We start from the raw sequence: 14,466 nt of genomic DNA, 5'->3' as shown, positions 1-14,466 counted from the left end.
TGGGTTCATCGCCGGTGAAAGCAAGGAGCTGTTATGAAATATTTACTACAGATGAGAAGCAATGAAGGAGCAGTTCATTGGGTTTTGCCAAATCTCCAGCATCCTATCTAATAAAGAGTAATATGCAAATTGACCATCACTCCAACACACAAGATGGCTGCCCCCATGTGGTCAAAGATGGCCGCCACAAGATGGCCAGCAGGGGAGGGCAGTTGGGAGGGGACCAGGCCTGCAAGGGAGGGCAGTTAGGGGTGACCAGGCCTGCAGGGGAGGGCAGTTAGGGGTGACCAGGCCTGCAGGGAAAGGCAGTTGGGGGGTGACCAGGCCTGCAGGGGAAGGCAGTTGGGGGTGACCAGGCCTGCAGGGAAGGGCAGGTTGGGGGTGACCAGGCCTGCAGGGGAGGGCAGTTGGGAGGGACCAGGTCTGCAGGGGAGGGCAGTTGGGGGAGACCAGGTCTGCAAGGGAGGGCAGTTGGGGGTGACCAGGCCAGCAGGGGAGGGCAGTTGGGAGGGACCAGGCCTGCAGGGGAGGGCAGTTGGGGGGACCAGGCCTGCAGGGGAGGGCAGTTAGGGGGGACCAGGCCTGCAAGGGAGGGCAGTTGTGGGGTACCAGGCCTGCAGGGAAGGGCAGTTGGGGGGGACCAGGCCTGCAGGGGAGAGTAGTTGTGGGGTACCAGGCCTGCAGGGAAGGGCAGTTGGGGGGGGACCAGGCCTGCAGGGGAGGGCAGTTAGGGGCAAACAGGCTCGCAGGGGAGGGCAGTTAGGGGTGACCAGGCCTGCAGGGGAGGGCAGTTAGGGGCAAACAGGCTGGCAGGGGAACGGTTAGGGGTGATCAGGCTGGCAGGGGAGTGGTTAGAGGGTGATCAGGCTGGCAGGAAAGTGGTTAGGGGGTGATCAGGCTGGCAGGGGAGTGGTTAGGGGCAATCAGGAAGGCAGGCAGGTGAGCAGTTGGGAGCCAGAAGTCCTGGATTGTGAGAGGGGTCCCAGATTGGAGAGGGTGCAGGCTGGGCTGAGGAACACACTCCCCCCCATGCACGAATTTTGTTAATCGAGCCTCTAGTTTTCTTATAAAATTGGACAACTAAGTCCTGCTCCTGCGAGATGGCAAGTGGGCTGACCGGGGAATGCGAAGGCGGACTTGAAAGCAGCTGGAACCTGGGCATCACTGGCCATCACGAGGCTGAGTGAAGACGCTGTCCTTACGACGTGTAAGTATGAAATGTTTCCACGCAGCTCCAGGCAGCTTTTAACGACAGGTCTTACGGGTTCGGTGGTCAGAGGGAGAATGAATGTTGTTCTGAGAGAGAACAAAAGCCCTGAGGGGGACGGGCTCCCGGTGGGTGCCGCGCGGAGCCCTGCGGGGACTCGTCCATCAGGCACTCAGCACCTGGCACATGACTGATGCCCTGTCTCCCACCGGCCGCGATCCCATCATTCACGTCAGAAACCCCCGGGCTGGCGCTGGCACGGCACATCCGTGGAAAACACCCTAACGCGCAGCTGCAGACCTACTGGCTGCGAACATCGCCAATGCCACGCGGTCCACTCGCCCCGTTTTTGGTGTCACCAACACTGGAACACAACTGGCCGATGCCATCCAATAACAGGAGCAGCGCAACAACGCAATCCGTGAAACGCCTGTGAACCCAGAAAGATTCTGATCCCAACTGGAAAACAGGCCCAGGAAACCACAAAACTCAAGACTGAAAACTGTTGGAGAAGAGAAGAGGGAGGGATCCGCAGGCCGGAGGCGGAGGAGGGAGAGGGGAGGAGGGCGTGGGAGAAGAGGAGGCCCTGGCGCGGCCAGCATGCAGCTGGATGGCAGATGTCCCGGGAGACCAGGAGAGGATGACGCGGGGATGCTGAGGAGGTGCTGATTTTTGGATTAAAATACTTTCCTGCCGCGGAGCAGCCATGTTCAACCCGTGTGAGCGAGACCTTTTCCCCCGTGTGCCAGACCGGACTCTGCAGGGCCCTGGCCTCTTGTCCACGGACTGTCAGATGGGGACGGACGGCCAGCGCGCCACGGCCATCTGCTGTGACGGATCAGGATCACACCCTTTCCTGTCGGGGGGGCAGAGCTGCAGCTCTGGGTGTGCACAGGCATTACTCACCCGCTTTGGTGCTGCGAGACGGAAAAGGCGCACGTGGCTACAGGAGGCGCAGCGGTTGGGGGGACCCCACCTGGGCTCTACCCCCATCCCTGCCGCGTGACCCCGGGCAAGGTCACGGCCCTGCTCCGTGCTGCGCCTTCTCCTCCAGGAACCACCTCGCACTTTCCCCGGGAGGAGGACAGGTGTTCATCTGTGCAGACGGCTCTGAACCAGCCATGAGCAAACTACGGCCCGCGGGCCGCATCCGGCCCGTTCGGCTGTTCTATCCGGCCCGCGGAGCCGAAAGAGCGGAGGGTTCTCTTGCTCTCCCCTCTGCTCCTTTACTTTGAATTTATATTAGTTCACACAAACACTCCATCCATGCTTTTGTTCCGGCCCTCCGGTCCAGTTTAAGAACCCATGGTGGCCCTCGAGTCAAAAAGTTTGCCCACCCCTGCACAGAGCCCATCACAAACCATACAACACGTAGCTTTGCCATCATCATTATCATTATTATTATTAATTAAATCTATTTTTATTTATTTCAGAGAGGAAGGGAGAGGGAGCGAGAGAGAAACATCAATGATGAGAGAGAATCATGGATCGGCTGCCTCCTGCACCCCCCACACGGGGGATCGAGCCTGCAACCCGGGCCTGTGCCCTGACCGGGAATCGAACTGGGACCTCCTGGTTCATAGGCCGATGCTCAACCATTGAGCCACGCCAGCCGGATGCCATTATTATTATTAATGTAATTAATGCTGCGTGGGGTACCAAGGCAGATTGGTAATACTCAGGGGTTTAGAAAACTCCACGCTGAGACTGGGTTTTGTAAAAGGCCCATAAACTCCAAGCTGGTAGACCTTCGGGTAAAATTCCATGTTTATAGTACTAAAGTCGAATTTTGCACAGGACACATCATTTAAACTATTCTTGGACGGTCTGACTAAATGACAGAGGGTATGCAAACTTGCTTGGAAAAAAAGTCAAAATCTCCACTCAGAGGAGTAAAATGTAAGCTAACGCTCCTTTTCTAGTATAATTATTGTTCTCTATATATTATTACAAAAGTAATGAGCCAAGAAACTTATTTCCAGTGTAGACATTCATCGAGTATATTAAACACTGTTTTTAAGGAAGAGGGACTGGCCCTAGCTGGTGTGGCTCAGTGGGCAGAGTGTCGGCCTGCGGACTGAAGGGTCCCAGGTTCGATTCCGGTCCAGGGCATGGACCTCGGTGGCAGGCTCCTCCCGGGGCTGGGCCCTGGTCAGGGTGCGTGCAGGAGGCCACCCATCGATGTGTCTTTCTCACGTCGATGTTTCTGTCTTTCCCTCTCTCTTCCACTCTCTCTAAAAGTCCATGGAAACATGTCCTCGGGTAAGGATTAAAAAAATAAATACATACGTCCATAAAAATGTTAAAAAGCAAAAAGAAAGAAAGAGGGTCTGCTTACTTCGTGGCTATTAACAAGTCATGTGTTTGAATTCTGAACTATCCTTAAACAGCCACATTTTTCTATTGCCTCCTAGGTCAGGATTAGCAAATAATGTTATTAATGAAGCAAAGCGAGCAATTCTGTTTTAAGCCATTATCACAATGTGAAGGAAAAAAACACAGCCCGGGCTGCCACATACGCGTCAAATGATGCTCGCACCGCAGGGACCAGCCAGCGCCTGGCCTTCTGGGAAAGTTCTTAGGCGGCATTAATTGTCCCGTGCTAGCTCTTGGTAACTCCAAAAAAAAAAAAAGGAAATTACCTAAAAATAATCTAAGTGTTTCAATTGCACCACCATATCATCCAGTATATATTCATGGAATAGTGGTTTAACACTCTGAAACTGGGCAGAAAAGGACAGAAGAACATGGAAATATGTGAAGTAGATTTAATGTTGAAGCTCTGACTTTGCATTCCAGAAATCTAAATACCCCTCGAGGCTTCTAGAAATCAGTGAAATCCACATGGGAATGTTAGGGTCTAATCACCTTTCCTAGCAACCTGGCATTACGACAGCTTACATAAAGGGATCCAAATCTGTGATTTATTAAGTTGCTCAGACACTGAGGCAGTTTTCAAAATCAAGTGAAAAAATGCTTTGTAATTTATTTAATATATCTAATTTATTTTCTACATTAAGTCCAAAAGTAGTCATTTTTCTGACTTATTAAATACCTCATTAACCATACAAGAATGTACAATCCATATCCCCACGTATATTTCAAGATATTTATGGAAATACCTGGCTCAGGTGGTATATCTCTTTATTAGTTCACAACTCTCTTTCCTCCTAAGTCCGTGGTCAGCAAACCGCGGCTCGCAAGCCACATGCGGCTCTTTGGCCCCTTGAGTGTGGCTCTTCCACAAAATACCACGGCTTGGGCGAGTCTATTTTGAAGAAGTGGCGTTAGAAGAAGTTTAAGTTTAAAAAAATGTGGCTCTCCAAAGAAATTTCCATCGTTGTCCTGTTGATATCTGGCTCTGTTGACTCATGAGTTTGCCGACCACTGTCCTAAGTCAAAAGCTACCCAATCTAAAAATAAATAAATAAATGTGCCAAATTCTTCAAATCAGTTACACATTTTAAAAATACTATGTGCCTGGCTGGTGTGGCTCAGGGGTTGAGTGTCGACCTATGAACCAGGAGGTCAGGGTTCAGTTCCCGGTCAGGGCACATGCCCAGGTTGCGGGCTCCATCCCCAGTGTGGGGCGTGCAGGAGGCAGCCGATCCATGATTCTCTCTCATCATGAACGTTTCCATCTCTTTCTCTTCCTCTCCTTTCCTCTCTGAAATCAATAAAAATGTATTTTTAAAATGATAACTGATAGGGACTCTTGGACCGTGGGTGGGATTACTACATGACACAGATAGCTTGACCTCGCGGGTGATGTTTCACAGATGCTCACCTGGCCAAAGAGTTTGCAGCTTAGATAGTCAGACCACGTCCTGATGAACCAGGCATGCAATTTACAACTCACGCTTGCCCACTTCCTTCTCTGAGACGGCCACTTCCATTTCCGTATGGATTCACTAATGTAAACCCTATTCTTTTGCCCTCACTCATTTGTCTTTATGTATAAAAAAACGTCCTTTTAAAAATGTCCTCTGTGCATCATGCTCTAAAAGCACATCAAGCCATTTTATAAAGGTACTAGAGGCCCAGTTCACGAAATTCGTGCCCTGGGGGAGGGGGTTGTCCCTCAGCCCAGCCTGCACCCTCTCCAATCTGGGACCCCTTGAGGGATGTCCAACTGCCTGTTTAGGCAGTCAGACATCCCTCTCACAATCTGGAACTGCTGGATCCCAACTGCTCACCTGCCTGCCTGCCTGATTGCCCCTAACTACTTCCACCTGCCAGCCTGATCACCCCCTAACCACTCCCCTGCCAGCCTGATTGGTGCCTAACTGCTCCCCTGCAGGCCTGGTCACCCCTAACTGCCCTTCCCTGCAGGCCTCGTCGCCCCCAACTGCCCTCCGCTGCCGGCCTGGCCCCCTCACCTGCCCTCCCCTGCTGGCCTGGTCACCCCTAACTGCCCTCCCCAGCCAGCCATCTTGTGGTGGCCATCTTGTTACCACATGGGGGTGGCCATCTTATGCGAGGGTGTGACGGTCAATTTGCATAATACCTATTTGTCATATAGGATTACTTCTAAATAAGGGAAGGCTTTGGTATAATAAGTGACACCTCAGAGCACACACCATTAGTTTGCACTGCAAGACCCACAATGCAGTTCACCACTTCACAACATTGAGACCAACGTAGCTGATGAACGTCACTTGTCCAGGTCTCTCTGTTTCATTCAAAGAGCAATGGATTTACACAGGAACCATTCATTCCAACCACACATTACATCAGTATGCAGAACCTCTTTTTCCCGTTAACTCTCTTCACTAAATGAAAACCAGTGTTATTATTACACGGGTAAACATGACCTTGAGTAGCATGAATTATTAGAACAGAAGTACCACTTACTTAGATAGATGCACTGAATGTAAACTTTAAATGGAGGACCTACGGTTGGGGGGAAGCAAATGGTTTCTTGAGTTCCTGCAATGGCTTAAAGGTTGTTTTCTTCTGCATGTACATGCAGCTGAGGCCTGACGCGGCCCCGAACAGGATGTGAATTTGCTCTCCGCTGAGGTACTTCCCCAGGGACTCTCTCCAGACGCGAGTGCCATTAGTCTGACCCGTTCGCACGGAGGGAGCAGGAGAAATTGCATTTCTGCTTCCTTTCTGCTCCTTTCCTGACGCCGCATCCCCCCTTTGTCATCTGTTCACTGCCCTGGCTGTCCTGACCGACGGCATCATCTTACACTTTCTGCCCAGTGGCCTGCGATGTCCATGAGGAAGTATCTCTTCCTCTTCCTAAAAGCTTACAAATGTGAACCCGAACTTCGAGATTTACAGTCTCAAAACGAAAACGTTCTCTCTCGGTCCCATTTCCTTGGCCTTGCACGACGTACACGGGTGCCGTCCTGTAACGTGTTCTCAGGATCCCCCACCCCCTGCCCCGAGAGTGTCATCAGCACCGCCCTTCCCTTCACTTCCGCCCTGGCACTCAGCACACCCACCTGCCCTCAGGAACTGAATAATGATTTTATGCTGCCAGATTTTACTGAAAACTGGAAGACAGAGCAAGCTGATTCTCTGCCTTCCTGCCCTTAATGTCCACGGTCCCCACCTCATTCAAATAGCCAGAGTGCGGACGTCTTCACAAACATCCGCTGGATAATGTACACTCGTCACCAGTTACCAGTGATGCACCATTTTAGACACGGGGAAAGATCATGCACATGTAATACGCCCTTCCTTCTAAGGCTTAGTTATGTAAGGGAGACAATGGCTGAACATATGTGAGAAGGGGATGCTACTGCTGGCAACAAAAATTTAGAGCCTTAACTTGCAATTTTTTTCTTCCACACAAACTAGGTTTTGTTAGGAAAATTCCTTAAATATATATATATATATATATATATATATATATACACACATATATACACACACACACACACACATATATATATGTGTGTGTGTGTGTGTGTGTGTGTGTAGATATAGATATATTTAAGTCAACGGGTCAGCAAACATTTTCAAAAATGGCTGATGAAATAGATTATTACAAAAATAAAGAAATTCAACAGAGAATACATAGACTATTATCACACCTTGTATAAAGGGAAAAACCAACAAAACAAAACAAAAATCAAACGGTAGAGAACAAAAGTGATAGAAGTTATTTTCAGAAAACAGGCTCATTTGTGATTTTATTTTGCTTTTACGTATTTTACCAATTTCTTTCTAAATGTCTGGTACAAAATGAAAACATTTTTGTAATTTATCTTTTTGTTCAAAACGCTTTCAAGTATGTGAACAAAGCCTCATCCCTCGTACCTGGCTGTGTGGCCTGGAGGGCGGCAGACGCTGGATGGGGGTCGTCCCGAGCACGCAGCGGCCGGCCACGCTCTCCTCCAACCGCGCCCGCTCCTCGGTATGTCAGGTGGAATCACGTAGAACTAGAAACAAAATTAAATCTGGACTTAGTGGAATTAATCAATAATTACACGTCTGTGAATCTCAACTTAGAGGTCGCAATACATGTTCTAAAATTCTAGCTGTTTCTTGTGAAAGTTCAGGAAGTTGCCTAATAGAAAAGCCAGGGGAAAAGGACGTATGTTTCTGAAAAGGGGGAGGCACATGTGGCTGGATGAGGCGAAGAGCTGGACGGCCAGGTGATAAACTGGACGCTCCCACCCCAGATGGCACCCCTTCCTCCCTCAGCTCCCACCAGCTCTCCCCCTCCAAGGTTAGCTGGTCAGCGGGATGGAGCCCACGGCCCTGCCCCGGAGGGAGAAGGCGACAAACTGCAGGAGCATTGGTCCACCCGAGCTGCCATCCTGCTCAGGCCGCGGGACAGGCGCCGGGGGTAGACCCGTGGGGTCCGGCCGGCCTGGGGGGGCAGCCTGGGTACCTGGTTCTGGCTGGGAGAGCAGAGCCAGGACTCCGACTGTAAGAGGACCCTATGGGTAACACAGCGGAGGAGGAGGAGGAGGAGGAGGAGGAGGAGGAGGAGGAGGAGGAGGAGGAGGAGGAGGAGGAGGAGGAGAAGGGCGTGCTTGTACAAGCAGAGGGCTTAGCAAACAGGTTATCTATCAAGGCCAGTGAGGTGACTCGCCTGGGGGGTGGGAGTGGGGAGAGGGCTGGAGCCCTGGGTCCTGTCCTAAGGGTTTAAGGGCGGAGATGTGAGGGGAGGCCCCAGGGGAAGATCTCAATGGACAGTCAGCACTTTCCAGGAGTGTCCCCTCAGGGTGGTGGCCCCCCACTGATTGGCCGGCACCAGGGTGGGGTCATTATCCAAGCAGGTGGCCCTGAGGGCAGCTGGGCTGGTGTTGCTGCTTTTCTGGGCCTGGAGCAGACACACAGCTGAGGCCCAGATGCTATCTCTGGGGAGGAAAGGTCAGGGGGTCCAACCACATGACCATCCCTATGCAGGGGAGGAAGGCCACCTGGGGGAGGTCCCACCTGCCATGGTCCATGGCTGGGCACCTGGGCTTCCACCTGGGGGCCTCCTGTCCTGGCCCTGCTCATGCTCAGGGCCAGCCGCCTCCCACACCCTCTGACCCCCGGGGAAGCTTTAGGGGGAACAGCACTGCGGTGGGTGCAGCTGTTGACATCTTTATGCCAACAAGCAGGGCTTCTCCTTCCAGAGGCAACAGCGCAGCCAGGCGTCCCTGAAGGTGGTGTTTCCAAAGGTGCCTCGGCCCTACCTTCAGGTCGCCCAGCAGCCGAGGTCCCAGCTTGGTATTTCTCCTCACCCCAAGAGCCACGAGCATGTTTTTATTGGGGCCGGGGTGGGGGGGACACATAGATGAAAACAAATCTCTTCTGTTCTGCCTCCTTCCGTAACTTTGATAGAGGCCATTGGCGAAGACAGACCTGTATTTCTTACTCTTTTAAATTCCACCAAAGGCAGATCTCAAAGGTTTTATTTCATCCTGTTTGCATCGGTGCCATCTGCAAGCTCACTTTTCCCATCTTCCACACGATTTTCTTTAGAAGCCTATTTATCTGTCCGCTGATTCTATTCTTTTTCACTTTCTAGCACAACTTTAGAGACAAAACGGAAGGCACCTTGCTTTCGGTGGCCCCAGAGACAAACTCTGAGGAATAATTCAAGTAAAGACGATGAGTTGGGAGAGTTTAGGGAGAAGGGTTGTAGGCAGGCCATCAATAGTATCTAAAATAGAAGGCAGCGATTTTATTTATTTATTTATTTTTTTTTTAAATATATATTTTTATTGATTTCAGAGAGGAAGGAAGAGGGAGAGAGAGATAGAAACATCAATGATGAGAGAGAATCATTGATTGGCTGCCTCCTGCACGCCCCTCACTGGGGATCGAGCCCGCAACCCTGGCATGTGCCCTTGACTGGAATCGAACCTGGGACCCTTCAGTCCGCAGGCTGACGCTCTATCCACCGAGCCAAACCAGCTAGGGGGAAGACAGCGATTTTAAAATTTGAATTGAAATAGGAGCAGGGTGTATTTTAAGACCATTTATAGGTATTTATAATTTTATTTCTTTATTTTAATATATTTTATGGATTTTAGAGAGGAAGGGAGAGGGAGAGATAGAAACATCAATGATGAGAACCATTGATCGACTGCCTCCTCCAAGCCCCCCACTGGGCATGTACCCTTGACTGGAATCGAACCCAGGACCCTTCAGTCCACAGGCCAATGCTCTATCCCCTGAGCCAAACCGGCTAGGGCGGTATTTATAATTTTAATGAAAATATGTTTATCTACCCAGCAATGCCATTATTTAATAAATCATACAGTGTTCTCTTAGCGTTAACGGGTTGTAGGGTCTGTGAATAATAGAGTTAGTGTTAGAATGTGAAGACTGAGTCTTATCACATTCTTCCATCCCTGGAAGTAGATCTGTTCACCCTGGACAGGACGTTTCGAACAAGACACAGCTAAGGTAACCAGGAAACTAGGCCATGAGTCCCCCAGGGACTTACCGGGTCGTCTTTTTATCTTGGGAAGAGGAGGAAAAAGGGAAAGGCAGAATTAGTTCTTTTATTGTTGTTTTTAACAAAATGGTAATTTCCCTACTGATTTTGTGCAACTATTAGTCTCAGAAATAAGAAATCAACCAAGATAACATAAGTAATTTTGTTAACCAGACTGTTAAAAAAAACAAAAACAAAAACCTCCAAAATATTAGGGCAAAGTAAATATTTCCCTTAAACTACTCAACTTAATTCACATTAACACCCCCACGGATTTATTTCTATCTCACGTTGACTGAAATCCATGCTTGTTGGGGGGAATACTTTTCAACATGGAATATGTTATGAAATGTGACAGAATAAAGAACAGCAAAGAAACCCTGATTGGGGAAGAAGAATAAGTGTGGGCCTACTTCTCTCTTCCTTTTTGCAGGCAGATGACATGCTCTGAAGTGACCACATTATTTCGTGTCTGACGTGATTCGCTTTGCTCATGTACGGGGCATTTTAAATGGTTTCACCAAAACTGAGAGGTGTTTGTGAGCTGCTCTTTTGAACATATTTTTATTTTAAAAGATAAAAATCTTGATTTCCAATTCAAATGATTCTTTAACGGTTAGAAGCATAATGCATTCAATTTTATACTCTTTTGCCACCATTTATTCCATAGTCTCATGAAATTTAAAAATGTTTATGAAGTCAAAGGAAGCCGAGCAAACCTTTCATTTTTCCCAACAGTATTAGCTTTCGGAAAACATTATGAATGTTGCAATATGACCAAATGCTTCCATTTGTTAACGCAGCACTTACATCTTTATTATTATTTTTTGAATATATTTTATTGACTTTTCACAGAGAGGAAGGGGGAGGGAGAGAGAGTTAGAAACATCGATGAGAGAGAAACATCGATCAGCTGCCTCCTGCACACCTCCCACTGGGGACGCGGCCGCAACCAAGGTCCATGCCCTTGACCGGAATCGAACCCGGGACCCTTCAGTCTGCAGGCCGACGTTCTATCCACTGAGCCACACCGGTTTTGGCAGCACTTACATCTTTAAATGTTCCATCCCCAGTGAAGCCACACTAAGCAAAGAAGCCATGCGAAAAGGTGTTTCTACACCACATAAAACCGAGACCTCCATTAACATCGCCTAAACCCGTGGTCGGCAAACTGCGGCTTGCGAGCCACACGAGGCTCTTTGGCCCCTTGAGTGTGGCTCTTCCACAAAATACCACGGCCTGGGCGAGTCTATGTTGAAGAAGTGGCGTTAGAAGAAGTTTAAGTTTAAAACATGTGGCTCTCCAAAGAAATTTCAATCCTTGTCCTGTTGATATTTGGCTCTGTGGACGAACGAGTTTGCCGACCCCTGGCCTAAACCCCTCCGAAAGCACTCACCACTGACTTTGCTTTGCTCAGCGGGCTCCAAGCATGGAGTGATATCTCAATCTAATTTGCAGGAAAAAAAAGTTTTCCTGAATATTCATTTCTCATCCGCTACAGGCACCTAAATTCAATATACAACACCAGACCCCTGGCCTGTAACTGTCTTTTTTCACTGGTTTTTCTTCTTTGTCCGGGATTTTAATGAAGGAAATAGTACAATCCTCCTTTTAACGGCTCCGGCCAGAAACCTTCACGGGCCTCATCACTCCTGTTGTTCCTCCTGCCATCGGTGTGCGGTTAGGTCAGCACGAATGTACTTCTCCGTCACACAGAAAGTCCATTTTTGTTTCCTCCCCACCTCTCCACCCCAACCGGCCCCTAGAGCCACCCTGGGTCCCCTGACAAGCTGTCTGTCGGCCACGTCCCGCTCTGGCCAGGCCACGTGCCTGCGCACCTTCCTGAGAGATGTCCCCTCCACTGTCACCCCCTCACCCCCACCCCCACGCTTAGGCAATGGGCCCACACACGGTGCCTTGGGCTGGTTGCCATAGGGGCCTGGGGCCGTCATTGCCCAGGCAGGCGGGCGGGCCTCCTCACTGAGGTGCTGGCACGACTGTACCCCAGGCACCGACTGAATGCCCAATCACATCAGTCACTAAAGGGACGTCCGCCGAGCACCGACTGAATGCCCAATCACATCAGTCACTAAGGGACGTCCGCCGAGCACCGACTGAATGCCCAATCATATCAGTCACTAAGGGACGTCCGCTGAGCACCGACTGAATGCCCACTGAATGCCCAATCACATCAGTCATTAAGGGGACGTCCGCTGAGCACCGACTGAATGCCCAATCACATCAGTCACTAAAGGGACGTCCGCCGAGCACCGACTGAATGCCCAATCACATCAGTCACTAAGGGACGTCCGCTGAGCACCGACTGAATGCCCAATCACATCAGTCACTAAGGGACGTCCGCTGAGCACCGACTGAATGCCCAATCATATCAGTCACTAAGGGACGTCCACTGAGCACCGACTGAATGCCCAATCACATCAGTCACTAAGGGACGTCCACTGAGCACCCACTGAATGTCCAATCATAGCAGTCACTAAGGGACGTCCGCTGAGCACCGACTGAATGCCCAATCACATCAGTCACTAAGGGACGTCCACTGAGCACCGACTGAATACCCACTGAATACCCAATCACATCAGTCATTAAAGGGACATCCGCTGAGCACCGACTGAATGCCCAATCACATCAGTCATTAAGGGACGTCCGCCGAGCACTGACTGAATGCCCAATCACATCAGTCACTAAGGGACGTCCGCTGAGCACCGACTGAATGCCCACTGAATGCCCAATCACATCAGTCATTAAGGGGACGTCCGCTGAGCACCGACTGAATGCCCAATCACATCAGTCACTAAAGGGACGTCCGCCGAGCACCGACTGAATGCCCAATCACATCAGTCACTAAGGGACGTCCGCTGAGCACCGACTGAATGCCCAATCACATCAGTCACTAAGGGACGTCCGCTGAGCACCGACTGAATGCCCAATCATATCAGTCACTAAGGGACGTCCACTGAGCACCGACTGAATGCCCAATCACATCAGTCACTAAGGGACGTCCACTGAGCACCCACTGAATGTCCAATCATAGCAGTCACTAAGGGACGTCCGCTGAGCACCGACTGAATGCCCAATCACATCAGTCACTAAGGGACGTCCACTGAGCACCGACTGAATACCCACTGAATACCCAATCACATCAGTCATTAAAGGGACATCCGCTGAGCACCGACTGAATGCCCAATCACATCAGTCATTAAGGGACGTCCGCCGAGCACTGACTGAATGCCCAATCACATCAGTCACTAAGGGACGTCCGCTGAGCACCGACTGAATGCCCAATCACATCAGTCATTAAGGGACGTCCGCTGAGCACCGACTGAATGCCCAATCACATCAGTCACTAAGGGACGTCCGCTGAGCACCGACTGAATACCCAATCACATCAGTCACTAAGGGACGTCCGCTGAGCACCGACTGAATACCCAATCACATCAGTCACTAAGGGACGTCCGCTGAGCACCGACTGAATGCCCAATCATATCAGTCACTAAGGGACGTCCACTGAGCACCGACTGAATGCCCAATCACATCAGTCACTAAGGGACGTCCGCTGAGCACCGACTGAATGCCCAATCACATCAGTCACTAAGGGACGTCCGCTGAGCACCGACTGAATACCCACTGAATACCCAATCACATCAGTCATTAAGGGACGTCCACTGAGCACCCACTGAATGTCCAATCATAGCAGTCACTAAGGGACGTCCGCTGAGCACCGACTGAATGCCCAATCACATCAGTCACTAAGGGACGTCCACTGAGCACCGACTGAATACCCACTGAATACCCAATCACATCAGTCATTAAAGGGACATCCGCTGAGCACCGACTGAATGCCCAATCACATCAGTCATTAAGGGACGTCCGCCGAGCACTGACTGAATGCCCAATCACATCAGTCACTAAGGGACGTCCGCTGAGCACCGACTGAATGCCCAATCACATCAGTCATTAAGGGACGTCCGCTGAGCACCGACTGAATGCCCAATCACATCAGTCACTAAGGGACGTCCGCTGAGCACCGACTGAATACCCAATCACATCAGTCACTAAGGGACGTCCGCTGAGCACCGACTGAATACCCAATCACATCAGTCACTAAGGGACGTCCGCTGAGCACCGACTGAATGCCCAATCATATCAGTCACTAAGGGACGTCCACTGAGCACCGACTGAATGCCCAATCACATCAGTCACTAAGGGACGTCCGCTGAGCACCGACTGAATGCCCAATCACATCAGTCACTAAGGGACGTCCGCTGAGCACCGACTGAATACCCACTGAATACCCAATCACATCAGTCATTAAAGGGACATCCGCTGAGCACCGACTGAATGC

The 14,466-nt window shown here is 50.3% G+C and overlaps 1 protein-coding gene across 9 annotated transcripts in view; it reads right to left on the bottom strand.

Moving 5' to 3' along the window:
• GULP1 (GULP PTB domain containing engulfment adaptor 1) overlaps window positions 1-14,466 on the bottom strand; it is a 200,951-nt gene that overhangs the window by 120,928 nt on the left and 65,557 nt on the right. For 8 of the 9 annotated variants that reach the window (XM_080671163.1, XM_080671167.1, XM_080671168.1 and 5 more), the window contains exon 2: window positions 7,481-7,602. The gene's annotated coding sequence lies outside the window, so the exon portion shown is untranslated. Of the gene's footprint in view, window positions 1-2,113; window positions 2,242-7,480; window positions 7,603-14,466 lie in introns of those variants that run through there. The other variant, XM_080671165.1, reaches the window with a different exon arrangement.

The sequence above is a fragment of the Plecotus auritus genome, assembly GCF_963455305.1.
Source record: "Plecotus auritus genome assembly, chromosome: 5".
Classification (NCBI taxonomy): Eukaryota; Metazoa; Chordata; class Mammalia; order Chiroptera; family Vespertilionidae; genus Plecotus; species Plecotus auritus.
Note: the sequence above shows the minus strand (reverse complement) of the source record. Positions and strands in the feature narration are given on the sequence as shown.